Here is a 21,405-nt window from a genome sequence, read left to right on the forward strand (position 1 = left end):
TTGAGCACACATACAACTGAGATGGGGGGGGGGAGGGAGGGAGGGGAGGCTGGATTGAGAACCGAAACTGACCCAAGGCAGTTTCAGAGTTTCAGGGTTTTAGCAGGGAGGCCGCCTCCTCCTCCCTTGGGGGTAGTAACTATCCAGGATTAAAGCTGGCCACCCCCTTGGCAAGGAATTAACTCCGCCCAGGCCCAGGCTCAATCCACCAGGTGAAAAGCTGGAGAAAACTCACAAACAGCAGGGAGGAAAAGTAAACCCAGGAGCTTTCCGTGGATCTTTCTGGCCAGGGAACAGGTGTCCAGAAAAGCAGCCTTGACCAACAAGTACATCACACGGCGGAAGCTGCTGCCTGCCAGTAGGTTTGCTTGGTGGATGCCCAGGGAACACCCCCTCCCTGTTTGCGGCGTAGTTCTCCCCCTCCACACACACATTTTCCCCAGCTGCAAGCCATCCAGCGCAATGAAAATGTTTGCAGCCCAGAGAATCATTTGGCTCCACCGGTCGGTCGGTCGGTCGGCTGGGTCTTCTTGTTGGAAGAGGCTACCTCAGGGGTGATATCCAGCAGGTTCTGGAGAACCGGTAGCAGAAATTTTGAACAGTTCGGAGAACCAGCAAATACTACCTCTGGCTGGCCCCAGAGTGGGTTGGGAATGGAGATTTTGCAGTATCCTTCCCCAGGAGTGGGGAGGGAATGGGGATTTTGCAGTATCCTTCCCCCAAGAGTGGGGTGGGAATGGAGATTTTGCAATATCCTTCCCCCAGGAGTGGGGTGGGAATGGAGATTTTCCCCCAGGAGTGGGGAGGGAATGGGGATTTTGCAGTATCCTTCCCCTGCCACGCCCACCAAGCCATGCCCACAGAACCGATAGTAAAAAAAATGGATTTCACCACTAGGCTACCTGACATTCCCTCCCTCCCTCCCTTCCTTCCTTCCGTGGGTAGACAGGCTGGTTCATCTCTGATCTGGAGCAATTCTTCTTTTTCCGTTGGGAATTTTCCTGTCCTTAGGCCCATTTTCTTCTAGGTAAACAAGCAGGGAGGGGGTGTTGAACCATCTCCTACTTTCCTGCAACAGCAGCCGCCTGGCAGCCCGAAGGGATGAGCCGTTTCCTTGTTTGCTAAATTCTCTCCATGCCAAAATATCGTCCCTATTTTATAGCCCAGGCATTGCATAACACTCCGCGGCTCACCGGGAGACGTGAAATTATCCCATTTTAAAAGGCACGAACCATCAGGCTGGCCCTCCATTTCGGAAAACGGAACAGAATTTGCCACTTTACAAAACTGCAGGCTACCCCTCTAACCTGCGTTTTGCTGATGAGACGGTTATGTCTTTAAGCCGAAGACGCCTTTGCTCCCTAATTAGTTAAGTGTTGCTTTTACTAGTAGGAGTAAACCCCGAGGTCAGGGAACGCCCAGGCGGGAGGACAATCTGGAGGAAGTCGCCAGCCTCAATGACATCAGCCTGACTCAAGACGGACCCACCAAGAGCCACACCAGAAGCTGCAGGAGATCCAGGAGGAGGTCAACAGGCAGAGATCCATTTCCACCTCCTGGAGGGCTCCGGCCTTTCCCATTGGGGTTTGGGGTTTTGTACTCCAAGTAGGAGCATGGCGAGGAGAGGGCAGAGACTGCTCTTCCTAGCCTCTTCTCTGCTTTGGGAAGTTTTCCAGACTTGGGGTTTGGAAAACTTTCTGGGGGGAACTGTGATTTTTTTTATTGTAGGTCACATAGTGGCATTAACATTTGTGGGCTCCTGAATAAGGTCAGCTTAAAGGGCATTGAAAGGCCTCTTGGGAAGAAGGTCATTCTTCCCTACTGGAAAGGAGCTGGCTGGCATCTGATTTTTCCAGAAACCGAAGGGAAAGTCAACGGTGAGGCCACGTGGAAGGGAAGGAGAGTATCTAGTCCATGGTTTCCCAACCTTGGCCATTTGAAGATGGGTGGACTTCCAACTCCCAGAAGTCCACCCATCTTCAAGTGGCCAAGGTTGGGAATCCATCAATCAGAATAAAGCTGGAAGGGACCTTGAAAGTCTTCTAGTCCAACCCCCTGCTCAAGCAAGTAACTGTCCAGTCTCTTCTTAAAAGCCTCCAGTGATGAAGCACCCACCACACCTTCTGTCCCACTGGTTAGAAGTTTCTGTTCTCACTGTCAGGAAATTTGTCCTTAGTTCTAAGTTGCTTCTCTCCTTGATTAGTTTCTATCCATTGCTTCTTGTCCTACCCTCAGGGGCTTTGGAGAATAGCTTGACTCCCTCTTCTTTGATCTAGTCCAACAAACAAACCTCACCAGGCTCAAGGTCGACTCAGCCTTCCATCCTTTCTAAGGTAGGTAAATTGAGGACCCAGTTTGTGGGGGCAATAAGCTGACTTTGTATAAATATACAAAAGGATGAAGGCTGTTGCTTAACGCATTGTAAGCCGCCCTGAGTCTCTGGAGAAGGGCGGCATATAAATCAAATAAAAAAAAAACAAAACAAAAACCTTAATCCAGTCCAACTCCCCGTTCAGGGAAGGAATCAATCACTGCAGCACCCGGACATACGGCCACCCCTATCTAAGTCTTGGTTCCCAGACTGATAAAGATCCAACCAACTGCAAACCTCCCCACCCTCAGTGAAGGGAGACGCCTCCCCTCTGGGGCACTACGAGACTGTGAGAAAAAGCCTTCGAGAGACTCCACCCTAACATGCGGGAGATATATCATATATCGGTGCTCCACAGAATACAGTTTGACTGCTGGAATCTTTGCACACAACACCTGCCTTTCCCATTCATCTTGCTAAAGAAAACACTGGGGGGGATTTGAATTTGTTTTTCTCCAGGTGCATCTTTTCCAAATGAATTCTCACAGACCGGAACACACACAGCGCAGGGATGGACTAAAATATTTCCAACTAGCTGCAGTGGTGAGATTTTGCTCTCAATGAAGCCTAATCAGAGTTTCCCCATGCTTTCTGGTCCTGGTGAGGACCAGTCCTTTCCTCTTTTAAATGTGCAACAGGCAAAATGGACATGGAGGGGGTGGGAGACACAGAAAATTCTCTAGACATGATGCATCTTCGCCTCAGTTAATGCTCTTAAATTCTCCTTGGAAATTTGAGAAAAACAGGTGGAGAGAAATGCATTAGCGCTTTCTAAGGTCAGCTCCAATGAGGGAGGGGTGAGCCCAGTCCCCTCCCCAATTCCAGGCTGGGAAGGATGCACCTGCTGCTCTTATCACACCAAGAAGGGTGACCTGGGGGAGGGAGGGCGTCTCACTGCCCACATACTTTACAAACCTCTCAGCACCTTGAAATGAAACATAGGTTTACTCGGTGCACGGAGAGTCCTTTGATAGCATAACAAACAGCTCTTCTTTAAAAAAAAAAGTTTTGCAAAGGCATCCAAGAAAGAAGCTATCCATTTATTGTATGGGAATCTACACACCCTATAGCTTAGTGGCTAAGATGCTGAGCTTGTCGATCAAAAGGTCGGCAGTTCAGCGGTTCGAATCCCTAGTGCCGCATAATGGGGTGAGCTCCTGTGACTTGTCCCAGCTTCTGCCAACCTAGCAGTTCGAAAGCAGGTAAAAAAAATGCAAGTAGAAAAATAGGGACCCCCTTTGGTGGGAAGGGAACAGCGTTCCGTGCGCCTTTGGCGTTGAGTCATGCCGGCCACATGACCACGGAGACGTCTTCGGACAGCGCTGGCTCTTCGGCTTTGAAACAGAGATGAGCACCGCCCCCTAGAGTCGGGAACGACTGGCACGTATGTGCGAGGGGAACCTTTACCTTTACCTTACACACCCTGCAGCTCCCCCCTGCTTCCCCAGGGAGAAGTTAGCTCCTCTTCCAAGCAATCGATCAGTTGGTTATGAAATAAGCAAGTTGAGGAGGTCAATCTCTTGTATTCTCCAACTCTTTAGCCACTGCTCAGATAAGGTGACTCAGGCAGGCTACCCGTATCGCAGAATTCCCAGGAGCTTGTATTTCCTGAAGTGCCTTCGCTCCAGGAAAGTTTTAACTTTTTTTTTACAGCCCTACCTGGAGGAGCAGCCGTTGTCCCTTAGGCCTCCCTTCTTTGAGAGGGAGGTTCTCCAGGGACATGGTTCATGTATTTATTTTTGCCACCTCCAAAGGAGAAAAATGCTCTTAGAAAATATCTTTCCCCACCCCCCACCCCCAGCAGATTCAGCTGCTCAGAAGTCCCAGGCAGAAGCAGCCGCCCCAATCACGAGATGGCCCAAATATTGCTGATTATAACAGCACATTCCGGAGGAAGGAAGGGGGCGGGATGGTGGTGGCGGGGTGGGAGGGGAAAGAGAGAATTCCCAACATGCTGGCAAAGACATTCCTGGGGAGAAAAGGAAACACTCTCCCACCCAACCACCCTCAGCGGCCTTTGCACAAGGCTGCATTTCAGACCTCCTGTCTTGAGTGATCTGGAATCACTGCAACCAGCCTGGGCATCCTCTCCCTCTCCCTTGTCTTGCTCCCAAATCTTGTACCTGCTGGGCATCCGGTTACCAGTTTCAGGAGGAGAGACACAAGGTGCTCTTTCCGTTTGGCATTACATCACGGCCCACACTGAATTCCTGCTGAAAACAACGGCACACCTCTGTCTACAAACCGCCAGTCATGCCAGCACAGGATCAACTCCGCCAGTTAGGCAAGCATGGCGCCTCCGCCACCTCCAGGTCAGGATTCCCGGGGCTCTCTGGGACCTTCCAAAGTTCAGGCCTCTCTGGATCTCTTTGATCCCCCAGGATTTCCAGCAGAGCAGCCTCCCAGCAGCTGCTGCAGCCTCTCACAAGAAAAGCACCGGCCAGATGTTTTTCCTTACCCGGTACGCTGACTCGCACTTCCATCTTAGACTTTCTCCAGATGTGCTACATGACTGTTCCCAGCTGCTCCGCCCCAGTGCGAGTCAGCAAACGGGCCCCCTTCCCAAGGCTCTCAACGGGAAGCAAATCAGAACCGGCGCTCTTAGCTGGTGAACCCCCAAAGTCTCCCCATGCACAGCGGAAGGGAGCAGCTCTGCTGGACCCAGAGAATACACAAACATCCAAAAGGACCTCTCTCTTCTTTGTGTGTGTCATTCAGCGTTCATTTCCTCCATCCTCCCATCAGACAGACTGGCAGGAAACCCGAGACGGAGAGGAAGGCGGAGGAAGACAGAAGAAAAGTTAAGTGTACAGAAGGAAGGTTGACAAGCCGAATCTCCCACGTCCCTCACACAAACCCCCCACCTGCACTGCAGCAGAGTGGAGCCAGGCTCAGAGCCCCCTTACCTCTCCCGGTGGGACCCCTGAGGGAGCAGCTCTTCTCAGCCCAGCCCAGCCCAGGCCCGAGATGGGGCCTTCTCCCACGCCCCGAACGAACGTTAGATCTGGAAGCCCAGCATTCTTTACAGCCGTAATTCCAGGCAAGCAAGTCAAAACATTTCCTGCCAGCAAATGAGAGGAGGCTGCTGCTGTCGGCCCTCTTGGGCTGGAATCGTGCATTACACAGCAAAACTTGAACACTTGCGCAGGGGCACACACACACACACACACACACACACACACACACACACACACACACCCCTGCTGACTGCCTTCTCCTCGCCTGCCGCAGACAAATCATAGATCCAGCCTGTCGGGAGCAGGGTCAGCTTTCCCGAAAGTCCTGCTGCCTGCTGCTGAATGCATCAGATAATTACAGCAGCAAGAAGGGGGCAGTGGGGGGGGGCTGCTTGGAAAACCACAGGCCTCTCCCCGACCCCCACCCATTTGTGTCATTTGTGGGCATCCTCAGACGTAAAGGGCTTTTCTTCTCCATCCAGCAGCATTTTCTTCTTCTGCTCCAGGCAGGAGTGGGGGGCCCTGCCAACCCAACAGTGTGTGCATGGAGCCCCCACCTCAAGATTTCTCAAGAGGCTCCGAGAAACCCGACAGTTCCACGCTTAGGGCTTCCATCAGCCAGAGAAGTGACCCTTCCTAGCCCTGACCCAGAACTCGGCGGCTGCTCCTGCTGCTTCCCAAAGTGGATTCTCGCCAAGGTGCCCGAGGGTGGGGGGGGGAGAGAGAGGTGTGTGAAAGACCAGAGCTGGGAGCCAAGCCATCCACACATCACAGCCCAGGAGAGTGTCCGGCCTCCCTTCCGGCTCCAGGCCCTCCACCTGACGCCCCCCACCCACCCGAAAGGCCACCTGTGGGGCTGAAGGGGTGCAGAGCAGCCACCGGACTCCCTCCCGTCCATGTGCCAGGGCTGAACATAAAGCCCTTCAGGGCCCTCTCTCCACCTGCCAGAATTTAAATCCAATGTTCCTGGTCCCCAGCAAGAGACCGGAAGAGATTGGACAACCATTGGCCTGAAATGCTTACAGGGTCTCCTGCCTGAGCAGAGGGTTGGGCTAGAACAGGGCTCACCAACCGCGAGAAAATTTTGGTGGTCCGCAGAAAAATTATTTGCATTTTTTATATTGCACAAAATACTACTTATCTTTTTAAAAAAATTCATATTAGTGGTCCGCGGGATTTAAAATTATGAATTTAGTGGTCCCTGAGCTCCGAAAGGTTGGTGACCGCTGGACTAGAAGACCTCTAAGGTCCCTTTTCAACTCTGTTATTCTGGATGACTTTTCGGAATCGGAGAGGTGGGGAAAGCCCCCCTCCTCCTCTCTCAGAGTTTAGACGTTGAGGCGGGGGAATAGAGTAGAAGAAACCCCATAAACCAATATAATGACACCTGGTTGATATAACCAATTACAACTAACCAGTATAACCAGTATAATAACCCATATATTGGTTGTTACATTGGTTATAACAACAACACTTAGAAGCCAGTGGAACATTAATAGTTAAATTCTCCCTGTGATACAAGAAGCAAGTCTCAGCAAGCAGCTGGAGGGAAGCCTTGCCAGTCTGGGCACAAGAGAGTGGTGCCATCTCTCTCTCTCCCCCCCCCCCCTGCCAAGGAGATCTGATTATTTCCCCCCTCCCCCAGTGGAGCCTGCTGGCAGACTGCTGTCTGGTTGGGGGACTCCTGGGACAGAGCCACCTGAGGCTCCCGAGGATGGCTCTGGCATCAGCTGGCGCCTCCCTCTTGCACACCTGAAAGAGCCGGTCAATTCCTTAGGGAGAAGGCTACCGGAGGACACTGGCTGCCCCAGGCTGCCTCCTTGCCTGGTGAAGGCAGCCTCTTTGCTCACCTGTGTTCCTGGCAAGCGGAAAGAGCCAGCGTCCTCCGAAGGAAAACAGGTGAGGGGTGAATGGCCGGCCACATCAGTCTTCTGCCAGGAAGACGTCCTCTTCCTACCTCTCTTTCTGCCCCCCAAAGAATCCAAAGCAGATGCCAGCCCAACCCTTCACCTCGCTTCCTCCGCTCTTACCTGCCTGAGTGGCAGGGCAGGCAGACATCTAATGCTTCCTTCAGGGGCCCTGAAGAGAGCGAGAATCTGCCAGCCAGACGTCTCCATCAGTATGAAAAGAGCCCATCCCAGCCTTCTTTCGAGGCCTTCCTGAACTGCCCGTCTGCCCTTCTCTCCTGGCACTCCGCTCGGGTGCTTCCTTTTAAACCAGAGTCCCCCAACCTTTGCAGACCGGCCGGAGAGGGGATGGTTCCACAGGAACAGTGGGCAAGTGTGCACATATTCCATTTGCGTGGAGTGCCTGCTGCTCTCCCAAGTGGGGATGTGTGCGGCCGGCCGCTCACCCACCACTTCCACGGCCCGGTTACAAACGGCTCACAGCCCAATAGTGGGCTGCAGCCTGGGGGTTGAGGACCCCTATTTTAAACAGTCATCAAGGCTGACCCTGCTTAGCTTTCGGGGAGTCAGGTGGTTGTCCTGCTCCTTGCAAGCTTTACTTTATTGTCGTTGCACCTCATACAACAAAATTAAAGGCCACCTTCCATGTACATGATAGATAAAAAAGACCACGCATCCTTGCATTAAGCAGGGTGAGCTAACCCAGGGACACCCCCCACTCCTTTTATCAAGGCTGCATTCGCCTTGTCACCCTGCAGCACAGGACCGAGAGCATCGGCTGACTAAAGGCTTCGCTCTCACACGTGAGATCAGGCATGTGCACATCACTCCCATTTCTGGCCTTTGCAGATCAGCCATCAGCAACCACCGGAGTAAGAAGTTCTCCCAAGTGTGGCAAAACTCACTTGCATCCAGCCCAGAGTTTGGGGGGGCTACTGGGTTGTGGTCCAGCCACACATTAGCCAGGAGCTTTTAACTCTTTGATGAATATAGATGCCCAAATGATTATTATTTGACTTTCAACTAGGGCAGGGGTCAGCAACCTGCAGCTCTGGAGCCGCATGTGGCTCTTTCACCCCTCTGCTGCGGCTCCCTGTTGCTCAAAATATGCGTCACAACCGCCAATGTGTGACACCCGTTGGCACGCGATTTGTTGAGCTTTTCAACCCCCGGTAGGCCAACCATGGATAAATCCAAGAAAAGAAAAGTTTCAGAAGAAAACAGAACATTTAATTCAACTACATATGCTAGTTTTGTGGCCGCTCAAGAAATAGTCAGGCACGGGAAGGGTTTTGTGGCTCCCGGTGTTTTCTTTTCTGTGGGAAACGGGTCCAAATGGCTCTTTGTGTGTTTAAGATTGCCGACCCCTGAACCCCTGGGAAAGGAGGGGAAAAGAGCTCTGCGGAAAGAGAGGTAACAACCTGAATAAGAAAAATGGGGAGGATTCACTCCATTTCTCTTGCATCCTGCTGATGTCAGAAGTTACTACCACTTCTCTTAGAATTGCTACTAGCACTAGTACTACCACTTCCTCTTCCTCCTTCAATCAAATCCCTGCCGAGAGTGATTTAGCCTGGGAAAGAGGAGCTACCTTCATAGTTCAAAGTTTTCCAAATAGGCAGATAATCCTCAGTTTTGAATTCTGGGCCGCCGCAAAGGAGGCACTCAAGTAAAATGGGTCCTCAGTCAAGAGGGAGGCAGGAAAATAGTGGGGAAAGCGGCTCTTTCGTTGGGAAATGATCCCTCAATGAAACTTGGCGGGGCCTTGCTAAGGACTCAGGTTTCTGTGATGCTGAAATCGGGAGCAAGCAGCTTTCGCTTGGCACCGTAAGAAGATCGGCTGCCCGGCTCCACGCCCTGAAGTCGAAGGCAGAAGCTGGAATAACCCAGATGGGAGGAAGAGGAGGAGGACAACCGTGGAGGAACCTCTCCTCCGAGCAAGGCCAAAAAAAGCCCGTGGGAGCCAGCTTTGCCCCTGAGCGAGGAATGCCTGCAAAAATGAGAAGGCAGGAAAATGGCCCCGGGATTCCTAAAAAGATGCCAGCTTGACCTACTTTGGCATCACCTCCCCAGCCGCACCCTGGACCAGGAGAGGATGAGGCTTCCTAGCACTCCCATGTCACCTGCCTGAACGTGTCTCGGCAGGCTCGGCCTCTCTGCCAGGGAAAAAAGCTGCTTGCTTTCCTGCACTCCGTTCCCTCAAGAGCTACGGAGGAAGGCTGGGGGGGGGAGGGGAGGGGAGGGCGCTCTGCTCTTCTCGGAAAGGATGACACAGCAGATTTGTTGAATGGAGGAGAGGGCCATGCAGCAGTAGCAGCAGCCCTGTTTTTCTCCACCTCTCCAAGCTTGTAGAGAGACCAGGATGGTGGGGATTTCTTGCCTCTGGGTGGGAAATACTGCAAATTTTGACCAGGGCAGAAAGGAGTCCCGAATCCTCTTCTGAAGCCTGCAGGGAGCAAAAGAGGCCTTATTCCCAAGATCTCCTGGGCAGCAAACAGGGTGGGAGCCTCCAAAAAGCAATGAGAATGAAGAGAGTGGAGTTGGAATAAAAGAAGAAGCCCAAAGGAAGCCAAAAAAAAAAAAAAAAAAAAGCTTTAAACTAATTCATCATCAAGGATGAAAAGTAGCTGACTTTACCACCCTCATTCTACCAAAATAAATGGATTTCTTCCTAAGCATCAGGAACAGGGGTGAAATGCTCCTGATCTGACCGGATCATCCAATCCGGTAGTGATTTTTCCCTGTGGTTCGGTGATCTGGTAGCAATTGCTGCCCGGGTGTCATTATTTCCTGGTTTTAACCAGGAAGTGCTGTTTTGTACCTTCTGTGCATGCACAAAAGGTTTTGCGCGTGCGCAGAAGGTGTGTGTGCACATGTGACGCACGCTTGCTTCCGAACCGGTAAGAAAGGTAAGTAGATTTCACCCCTGATCAGGAAGTCACAAGGGAAGGAATCCTGCATTCTCAGTGTGTCTTTGTTTAGGAGCACATCCCCCAAATCATTGAGAGCTTTTGATGTTTAATCATCCAAGACCGAGATGAGCAGCCTTTTGGGTGGCTTGGAAGCAGCTTTGACTTTATGGGGAGGCATCCAACTAGGGTCAATGCTGCTGAGGGAGGCAGGGCCAGGCTGCTGTTTTTAGCACATGAGAGCACATTTCATGTTGAAGCAGTGTTGTGGTTGGGCTTCCACATGAAACGCACGCAATTCCCACCTTCGGATGATGGGACACCAAGGAACCACAAGGCTACTGTGACCTCCATTGGCATCAAACTCCACCCTTGAGGATCTGGTATATCATGTCTCCATCTCTTCTCCTTCCATCCGTGGGGGCAAAGCCTCCAAGCCTTCTCCAACTGTGGGCTGTTGAAGACACTGCTTCCCATCTTTGTGGCTGCGTTCCCAGACCTGCCGGCCATTCGGAGGCAGAGGAGTCATGCCAGTGACTCAGAGCTAAATTTAAACCTCGCCTCTCGCTTGGCGGAGCTTGGCAGCATCAGGAAATGAATGGGTCGAAGCCAGTTATTATAGGCTCCAGGCCAGACGTGGGTCTCCATTGTGTTCAGGTGATGCTTTCAGCCCTACAATTCTGAAGTGCTCAGAATCGGTAAAAGCAGCTCTGAAAATCTTTCCGTTTTGGGTTAGGGTGCTTTTTCTGCCTTCTTTCTTGTCTCCTCGTTGACCCTCGTGTGCCTCTTTGTCATCGTTATCCTTGTGTTTTGTGATGGTGGCTCAGGAATCCTGGGAGCTGAAGTCCACAGGTTGTTACAGTAAGCAGGGGCGAAATGCTCCCAGTTCGGACCAGATCACCCAATCTGGTAGCAATGGCGGTGGGTGGTTCAGAGAACCGGTAGCAAAAATCCTTGCCCCCCCTCCCCCCCGCATGCCCAGCTGAGCCCTGCGATCATCAGAGGCTTTAAAAAAAAACTTTTAAAAGCATTTTTTCTAAAACCTCTACGGCCGAAGAGGTTGTAGAAAAAATGCTTTTAAAACAAAAAAAAAAGCCTCTGATGATTGCACGGCTCAGCTGGGATCGTTAGAGCCTTTTAAAGGCATTTTTTTACAACCTCTTCAGCCAAAAGAAAAAATGCTTTTAAAAGTGTAAAAAAAAAAAAAGTTGGCCACGCCCACCCACTCAATTACCCCCCACCAAGCCATGCCCACAGAACCGGTAGTAACAAATTTTACATTTCACCACTGTTGTTAAGTCACCACAATTGCCCCCCCACCCCCCATCCCAGTCTAGACTAATCCACCACAGCATTGGAATCCAGGCACAGGAAAACAGAGCTCTGACGACGTCAGGCTGAGACGAAACAAGATGAAACGAGGGAGTAAAGCCCTTTTCCGAAAGGAAAACAAATCACTTCAGGCGGATGGAATTTGCCTCTCTCGCCTCCTATGCTCGCAACCAGGGAAGGTGAGTCTTTCATCCTCAGGGTATTTTACCTTCAGACTCAAGTGGGGCAGCCCAGATTCCCGTCTCACTTGGGATTCCTAGAAAGGAGACCAAAATGCAGCCTTCTCGGGTTTTTTGTCTAATGAAGCTGGCCTTCTTTCTTAGAGCCGTGCACTCTGAATTTTCTCTACAGCAATAGCACTGGTTTTCCTAAGGAGAATATGATGTATTTCAAGAGCCATGGATAAACCTCACCACGATGCACCAGCTACCGATGGCTACCCAAGAATTCTCCCAACTGGGATAAACCTCAAAAACTCCAGACGATCTCTAACCACTTCCCATCCCAAGCAGGGAAAATCGCTCCAGACTTTTCCAAAACAAAACATCTGTTTCCCCCAGGAGGCTACCAGAAAGCATTTCTCTTTGAGTGTTATTGGCTTGTAAGATGAATTCCCCCACCCGCCAGACCCCCTTGGCAAGGGAACCCCTTTGCTTCCATAGCCTTCCAGGCTCCCAGTGCTGAATGCTACGGACTTCACCCTGGGAGAAACTTCCCAGATATATCTGCTGGCGGCTGCAGGAAAGAGGCTGCTGGTCACCCTACAGATGTGGCCTCCTTCCGTTTATTCCTCATTCAGCCACTCTGCCCAAAAGCAAAGACTCAGTGTGACAAAAGCGGAGACCACCAGGTGATATTCACAGAGACTGCGTTTACCTGGATCCTCCTGAAATGGGGTTCCGTGTGGGTTCCTTGACCTGGAAGAGGGTTGCCTTCTCCTGGGGCCTTTTAAGTCTGCCCTGTTCCAAATTCTCTGCCCGTATGGAAATGAGATGTAAAGATCTCCCTTTTTCCTACAACCCCCACCTGGGTGTGTCTCAGGCTCCAGCAAGGCCAAAATAACCATTATGTTCCCCAAAGGCTGGAGCCTGGCGACCTTTATTTATAGATCCACCTCGTGGGTATTTAGAGGAAATGACCTCACAGCTTTGGGATTTTTAAAAATACAAGAACACATCCAGGACAACAATAAGAAGTCCATTTGGCTAGTTTCCACTTGGGAGAGGTCTGAACTGGCCGGGGGTGTTTGGGGGCTGCCCCACCCTAAGTTGCTAGTCTAATACACGCCCCCTTTCAAAGCAGAGCCAAAAAATGGGCCTCCTTCCAACAGAAGCTGTGCTCATGTACAGGTACAGAAGGTTTGAAATGCAAAGAGGGCAACAGTTCCTGTTCGGTTCTGTTAAAATCCCTTCCCAGACCAAGCGAGCCAAATGGACGGGGGCACCTGCGGATTCCGCATTCGGAGCTGGAAGGGGAGGGAAATGACCCCCTCTTCAGAAAAGCATCACCGTCCACAGAAAGAGGGTTAAATGCCATGTGTGCCTGACCCAGACAGACCAGCCGTTGCATCTGATGTCCTTCTGGATCAGTCAGCTCTAGATTCACCAGTATAAAAACCAATAATCCTTCCTATTTGCTTCTCGGGGAAATCATCTTTTAATCTGGCTTGCCTATAAGATGCTATCTCTACTTATTTTGCGAAGCGTCAAGCGTTTTAGGGAAGCAACCAGAGATGCCAGGCTGCACCTCGGTGTTTTGACTGAAGCTTTATGGGGGAGCAGTTCAACCTGTCTGGGAAACCCCAGGGGACCAAGGCTCTAGGGAGGCCCAACCCTGAACGGGATTCTGGGCCCCTGCGGCACTCAGTGGCCTCTTGAGGAGTTTTTCAGCTGCCTGAAGAGTCACTTCCCAGAATGAGCTCAGCATTTGTGCATTTCAAGAAAGGAATGCAAGCAGGAAGCCAGATCAAAGGTGGAGGTCATGTCTGGACTTCACAACAAAATGAGTTTCTGGCCAAGCCATTAAAGGTAGCGGCCAAGGCTCTCGCAGGGGAGAAAAGCCTCCTCCGAACCAGGTGCCTGAAGTGGGGAAGCTGGCTCTTCCCAAAGAGCACTACGGTTCTCAGGAACGCGTCCCCTGTGGCTGCCCACAGAGGCCTGTGGGAATCACTCAGCCCTGGTGCAATAAAGTGAGACCCACAAAACATCTGCTAGGGCAGAGCAGCTGCCTTGCAGGCCCACCATGGCTGCTCGGGATTCTTTTGGGGCCCTTGAAATAGGTCTCTCTTGAAAGCAGCCGGATCTAGGAACTTGGCGGTTGTTGTTAACCCCAAAGGCAGCCATGCACACTTCACTCGTCCAAGCTTCACAGCCCCCGGATTTTTCTCCTCTTAAGCACAGGACTGGAACAGGTTTGTTTTGAGAGGAAAGGAAAGGAAGAATGAATAAAAAGTAGCAAAGTGAAACTTTGATGTAAGGACAAGGAGGAAAAATAAAAGTGCTACTTTGTGGATAGAAAAAAATATATCCATTTTGCTTCCTATATAGAAGCAACATTTCCTTTTTGGATACTTTTTTTGCTTTTTAAATTGGTAACTCTTGATTTTGGTTGTTAACTTGTCATTTTTAAGGTATGGATTCTGTTTGTCATCTACACTCCTATTCATGTATTTATTTGATTCTATGATGATGATAAACTGTTTCAACTCCTACCCTCAAAACGACACTATAGAGCACTGCACACCAGAACAACTAGACACAAGAACAGTTTTTTCCCAAATGCCATCACTCTGCTAAACAAATAATTCTCTCAATACTGTCAAACTATTCACTAAGTCTGCACTACTATTAATCTTCTCATCGTTCCCATCACCCATCTCCTCCGACTTATGACTGTATGACTGTATCCTTGTTGCTGGTAACATTACGATTTATATTGGCTGTTTCCTAATATGATTTGATTGCTTATTTGTTCCCTATGACTATCATTAAGTGTTGTACCTTATGATTCTTGATGAACGTATCTTTTCTTTTATGTACACTGAGAGCAGATGCACCAAGACAAATTCCTTGTGTGTCCAATCACACTTGGTCAATAAAGAATTCTATTCTGTTCTATATTCTATGATGATGTAAACCCACCCAGAGTCATTTAGATAAGAAGGGCAGTATAGAAATCTAACAAACAAAATAAAATATTTATGTTTCTGAAATGTGTATGTTTTGAGTTAGCACATTAGACTTGGAAGAGTCTGCAGTGCAACCGAGAGCCATGTGGCTGTTCTCTTTTGCACACAAGTGTGTCCCCAGCAGCTGTTGGCAACATTTGTTGGAGGGAAGAGAGAGAGACTTTTGCTTTGTGTGAACACTTGTCGTGAGGGGTGTGGGGTCTTCGGGGCATCTCTCCAATCCTGTGGGGTTGAGGACTTAAAAAGAACCTGTCTCGACAACTGCTGTGGGTTGCTAATATTGTCCCACAAGGCTGCTTGGAGGAGAGAGTGTTTGGACAGATGCAGTGCAAAGCTCTTGAAAATAAATTCCACCAAGCCTCTGGTTTCAAATCACACTCCATTGAAAAGAAGAAAGCAAGCGAGCATATTGAAGAAGGACTTTGTTTCATTTGTATTTCCACCCAGGGAGAACAATATGCGCAGGCACGTCCATATTGGCTGCAATCTCCTGAGCAAGTTTTTTTCTTGCAAAATGCAGCCCTTATCACTGGGTTATACCTGCAGGTTGCCCATTCAGAGTGATAACCACTTTCCAAATTTAGCGAGGCTAGGATCACGCCTTGCCTAAAACGTATAATTTTGAGAAGAGTGTCGGTTTCGAACAATTCAACTCCTGCAATTTCAGAAAGAAGGTTCAGAGTTTATGATTAGCACAGAGCCCCCCAAAAAAATTTTTTTAAAAAGCAAACATGCCCATCCATAAGAGAGCTGGACGGCGTTTGCATAATTGGAGGGCACTTTCTCCCATCGTTTGCATCGTCTGTGGCTGGGTCAGCTGACTACAATGTTCATATCCTGCCCCCCCCAACTCCCCCCTCTCTGATCTGCCAGCTGCTGTAGCCATCAGCTCTGGCAGACTTGCCCTGCCAAGAGGACAGGAAGAGAGGTTGAGAGAAACCTCCCTTGCCTCCTTTGTCAGGAACTCTTCAGCCCTTGCAAAGCAAATTCGGTGCACAGTCAAAGCACCAACTAAATTGTATTACAAACACACTTTCTACACCCTCCATCACAACTGCCACTGGAGGCAAGGAAAAACGAAGATGATCCATTGTTGGTGTCCTGCTGACTTCCCATAGTCGAAGTAGATATACCCTAATATCCAGTAGGCGAAATGTCAAAGATAACAGGAAATCCAGAATGTCTGTACTGGAGGGAGAATTAAAGTGAGTTGCAAAAACATGTTTGAGGTGAACGTTGTTGCATTAACAACAGCAAAGGAAGTGGAGTTTTTTGCGGCTGCTGGCTGGCAAATGTAGCATCTGGCAGAAATCTGCCGTTTTATCATCTGCTGAAACCGGCCCCTCCCCAGATTGGCTGGACTACAATTCCCATCACAACTAGAGGCGGGAGGGTGGGGGAGGAAGTTTTCTTCTTGGCTAAGAAGAATGCCCTAAGCATTGTGGATTGAGGAATTGTTTCAGAGAAAACTAGGAAAATGCAGATTTTGCCAACCAAGCAATGGATGGATGGATGGATGGAGGGAGGGAGGGAGGGAGGGATGGATGGAAAGAAGGAAAGAAATCAAACCAAGAGTGAGTATTTCTGTAAAATTGCAAAAGGAGACAATTTAAATCAGGGGTGTCCAAACTTGGTAACTTTAAGACTTATGAATTTCAACTCCCAGAATTCCCCAGCCAGCTAGGTGGACTTCCTGGGTGAAGTATCTGGCTTACTTTGGGGTTTTCCCTTGCCTTTTCCCCAACTTGTGGTTTTTGTAATGTCTCACCTCCCAAGAGAAATCAAAAATAAATCCATGTTGTTGTGCCATCTTGATTAGCCCTTACAAGAACATTATACAGATGGCCGGCGAATGAGCAGAAACATGTCTACAATAGCATTTTAAGCCATAACTGGGATATGAGTAAGGGATACATTATGTGAGAGATGGAAGATAGCTAAGACCACTCACTCTAAAAATAACCCACCCTGTGGTATTTTCAGAGAGGCTCCTAAAACATCTGCAAGATCAGATTCAGCCTTAACTGCGTTTCTAACATCTCCAAATATTCCACATCTGTTTTACATTAGCAAGGAATGAGGAACTACATAAAAATAAAGCATCTTTGCTATGACAATGTTGCAGTAATCACAAAGACAGAAGAAGTCCCAGCAAGTCACTTCCATCAGCTTTACGTACCAAGTCAGAAGTAATTCTGGCAAATAAGCATTTTTTACGACCGTGTTTCCAAAAACACAAATACAGCAGTCTGCAAATAATAAAGTAAGCAATTTCTCAGATTGGTCTCTGAGCTATCTACAATCTTCCACAAGTTTTCTGGAAGTAAATCTCACTGAATTTAAGAGCCTTACTTACAAGTAATAGATAGGACTGATTTCCAGCAGAATTCCAGCAGAATTAAAAAAAATGGTCAGCAGGTGAGGAAGGGCAGAAAAATAACCCTGAACTGATGAGGAAGGAGACCAATGTTTTCAAAGAGCAAGGAAAGGACCAGGTGGGCAGCTTATGGCAAGGAAGTCCCCTGGAATCTGCCGTCAGAAGAGGGCAGCAGAAAGTCTCCTCAGAGAAGATGCAATGGAACCCAACTGCAATTCAACATTTACAGCATCATTTTTAATCATGTGTCCCACCCCTACTCTGACATTTTTCTAATCGGGTGCAGATTTTCCAGGGCTACCATACTTCATTTTTCGGTTACGCAAATGACTTCAGCCACAAGGCTCACTCAGAATGTAGGTCTCTGACTTTCTCAGAGATACAGCGGTGACAACTATGATTCTCTCTCAAAAATACCCTCCCCGGGATCACACATCAAACCACGCTACTGTTTGCTGAATAAACCTGACTAGGTGGCTCAAGTGGCTAAGATGCTGAGCTTTGTCGATCAGAAAGGGTCGCCAGTTTGGCGGTTCGAATCCCTAGTACAGGTTTCCTGCGTGAGCAGGGGGCCGGACTAGATGATCTCCAAGGTCCCTTCCAACTTTGTTGCTGTTAAAAAAAAATAAACCACCTGGCTAAGCTAAGCTCACACATCACATTCAGTCCTAAAACAAGGGGTGCAAGCTGCTAGGGCTGGGATCTCCCCCAGCTCAAACGGACAGGGCAGCTTGGCAGCAATGTTGGTCCCTCCCAAACTCTTCATCCACCGAGGGTAACTTTGCCAGGCGTGTTTGCAGGTAAAATCCATTACTGGAAGATGACTGACCGCCCCTCCAGCACAACCCAAAGTTTGTTTCGGTGCCAGCCTTCCCCTTTGGACTTCACCCCAAAGTTCTAACATTCAGTGGGTTTACTCTGTTCCCCAAGTCTCCCCTCCCCCCAAACGAGGTCTGCAGGAGGAGAGCTGAAGCTAGCCAAGGTTCATGAGGACTGGCAGCCCCGTGGCAGGCTAATTTTATTAAAAGGCAGAGGTTTTACGAAAGCTCCTTTTAATGAAAGTGGTTAGCCTGCCTTGGGGCTGCCAGAATCCTCTGCCTTTGGAAGGTGTGTGCCTTCCAATTCTTTCTCTTTCCCTGGCCAGCTTTCCCAGCCTCCCAGGGTTGTCAGGCTAAGCACCCATCATCCCCAACCAGTTGGCAGGATTGTCCTTGTAGTCTAGTCCATCGGGAGGGAGCCATGTGGAGAGCAGGGGGAGCTGTATGGTGACTCCCACAGTTATTTGATAAAAAAAAAAAAAAAACAGCCGTCAAAATCCCTTTTTAAAAAATGCCCTGTGCTTCGTTTCTCATGCCTAGCTCTCCCCGCTGAAGGTAAATTCAGAGGCGTCCCTTGTACTGAGTAGCTTTTTTTTCATCCAGAGAAAAGAATAAAAACAGGAAGCACTGTTTGGGGCAATACCCTCACATTCCACAGGGATTATGCAATATATTAACCGTAGTCTCCCAGGCCCCCTCAGCCCCGCTTCCTTCGGGAGTTACCGATAATATTTTTAGGAAGGGGGAGCATCTTAAGGGGAGAGTAAATCCAGAAATCAATTTTCTGAGGTCGAATTTTTCTCTCGACTAAAGGAGAAGATTTGGCTTTAATTTTGGAGGCAGGATGCAGCTCGGCTGCAGCTGTGTCTCGGGAGCCCAAGTGGTCCTAACTCCCTCCTCTCCTTGGATGCTTTGGCTCTGAGGCTGGAGCTCACTTCTGAAACTCTGCAACTTCTGAGATTTGACAGGAGAAGTTTAAGCAGGCACGGAGCCAAAAAGAGAGAAGAGAAATGGCTTGTAAGCTGCCCAGAGTCATAAATGTAAGACGGGCAGTTATATAAATTGGAATCGTAAATAAAAGAAAATGAAAGGAGCTACCGGAGAAACCTCATGCGCAGAATTGCCGGCATTTGACCCAAATGCTCAGGGCTGCCTTCTCCTGCTTCTTGGCACATTCATTGTGTCTGGGGTGCCTGAATTTCCCCCCAGTGCTCCCCCCTCTGCTGCCCCCCAGCAGCCCTTCCCCCTCTTCTGGAGGAGAATGACACTCTTATCTGGCCAGGCTGAATGGTAGGTCTATGGGAGAGCTTGACCTGGGGAACTTCCAGATCAGCCTTGAATCAACCCATTGAAGAAGACGCCCTGGAGGCCGGAGGGGATGTCTCCCCCTCCCCAAAGCCAGCAGGGGTTCAGCCCTGACCCTTGAACCAGAATTAGGGCTTCTGGCATCAAAAAAAAAGAAAAGAAAAGAAAAGAAAAGAAAAGAAAAGAAAAGAAAAGAAAAGAAAAGAAAAGAAAAGAAAAGGAGGGGATTCATCAGAGCAGTGATTCTCAACCTCAGCAACTGTAAAACACCTGGACTTCAATTCCCCAAATTTCCCAGCTAGCTAGCTGAGGATACCCCACAGCTGGCTGGGGAATTCTGGGAGTTGAAGTCCACAGTTATCTAGGCTGAAAAAGTCCGCATCAGAGCCACAAGAATGGCAACCGGCCCACCTCCTCCCTCCACCCCCCCCCCCCCCAAGCGAGAGCTCCGTGGACACACCCAGATCCAGGGAGTGCTGCAGAAATCTCACCCAAGAGCCTCCAACTTCTGAGGGGTGCTTCGGCTTCCTTGAGTTTTGCCACTACTGAAGCTCTTTGGGGTGATGGGGGGGGAGTTTTGCCCGGGGACGGAAGTCAATTCTGGGCGGAGGCAAACCTCTCAGGGAGCCAGGCTTTTGTTCCAGGGGCGAGGCTCACCCCAGCCCTGAATGCGATGATGCCAGCAGGCAAGGCTGAACAGGGGGAGGCCCTGGCAGGAGCCTTGGGGAGCCCAGCTGTTGGGGTGCAGCAGAGAGAGAGAGAAAGAGAGAGAGAAGGCACCCTTTACGGGCAGGAAGATTCGTTTTGCTTCCCTTTATCAACTGGAGGACGGGCGCCCTGGAAACCAGAGGGGCAGAATTTGGGGCATCCTTTGCCAAGCAGTCAAGACGGGTCTGGGGGCGACTCCTTCGATTACTGGGTTTTTTGGGGGGGAGGCCAACCGAGTTTTCTCCTGCTCCCTTTGCCCTGATGGGCAAGCCGGATTCCAGAGCCCCGGACTGAGCCATCACGCGTGGCCACGAGCCAGGAGACACCAGCGTGCTCAGCGCCGGGTGGGGCCGGGGGAACCCACGTGCAGAGGCCTCATTCAAAGGGGGAGCCCGGTGCCTGCAGACCCCCCCAGCCCCGCTTAGCGGGTGAAAAGGCCCCGGCCGGCCACGGGACGCCAAGTCCCCCATCAGCCCCACACAAACAGCCCCCAAGACCCACTTCGCGCTTTCGCGAGGAACCGGCAGCCCCGCTGGAAACTTCCGAACTGCCCACCCGAGTTTCCCCCGGCCCCCGCGGGGAGGATCGGGCGACCCGGCGACTCCCGACACAGGCCGGGACCGAGGAGGAGCCCCAGAGATGCCCGGGAAGAGGCTCCCCGCCTCCCCCCCCCCACCCGCAGTCCGTGCGCCGTTTCCCCGGGGATCTGCTGGGGCTCTGCCTCGGAGGGGGCTTTGGCGGCCGAGGTAGACTGCCCCTCCAACTGGAGGCTCCCCAGGAGCTGTCTCCCTCCCGGGGCCCCCCGCCCGCAGCCGCCACTCGCCCCGCCGCTGCACCACTCACGGCTCGGCCGCTCCGCCCTCCGGCTGCTCGCCCGCTGCTCGCTCGCCGCGGCTCTCCGCTCCGGCTGGCACCGCGCGCCGCCCCGCCCTCGACCCCCGCCCCGCCCCGCCCGCCCCGTGCCATTGGCCCAGCCGCCGCCCGTCAAGGCCGGGGGCGGGCGTTGGGCGAGGGAGTAAATCCCCCCCCCCGATGCTTCTGGGGGTGGGGGCTGCTGCGCCGGCTGGGCTGCTCTGCCGCGGGAGCGTCGGGGCGGGGGGGGAGGGAGTGGAGGGGGTAACCCGAGGGGCCTGGCTGGGGGACGTGACTACCCAACTGGGGGCTCTCGACCCAGCCGAGCGGGGGCGCTTTGGGGTCTCTGGGGGCGATCTCGGCTCATCCCGGACGCCTCCCTCCCTCCCTCTGCCGATAGAATAGAATAGAATAGAATAGAATAGAATAGAATAGAATAGAATAGAATAGAATAGAATAGAATAACAGAGTTGGAAGGGACCTTGGAGGTCTTCTAGTCCAACCCGCTGGTTGAGAGACACCGATGCCAGGGCTGTCCGCAATGCTGGCAGGTTCCGCCCCCCCCCCAGTTGGCCCAGAGGGTGCTAGGAGAGGGTGGGGGTCTTCTTCCCCCTCCAGCACTGACCTCCCCCTGCTAGGAAGGGCCGGGGCTGCTTGGAAGCCCCTCTGACCCCTGCGCTCT

The 21,405-nt window shown here is 50.9% G+C and overlaps 1 protein-coding gene across 2 annotated transcripts in view; it reads right to left on the minus strand.

The window, feature by feature from the left end:
- Positions 1–20,741, minus strand: part of PLS3 (plastin 3) — a 35,238-nt gene extending 14,497 nt beyond the window's left edge. Inside the window, exon 1 of one of the 2 annotated variants that reach the window (XM_070951695.1) lies at positions 20,715–20,741. The gene's annotated coding sequence lies outside the window, so the exon portion shown is untranslated. Of the gene's footprint in view, positions 1–12,352; positions 12,527–20,714 lie in introns of those variants that run through there. The other variant, XM_070951694.1, reaches the window with a different exon arrangement.
- Positions 20,742–21,405: the final 664 nt, after the last annotated feature.

Source organism: Pituophis catenifer, unplaced genomic scaffold (assembly GCF_029215685.1).
Source record: "Pituophis catenifer annectens isolate HBS135680 unplaced genomic scaffold, rPitCat1.0.hap2 SCAF_11, whole genome shotgun sequence".
Lineage (NCBI taxonomy): Eukaryota > Metazoa > Chordata > Lepidosauria > Squamata > Colubridae > Pituophis > Pituophis catenifer.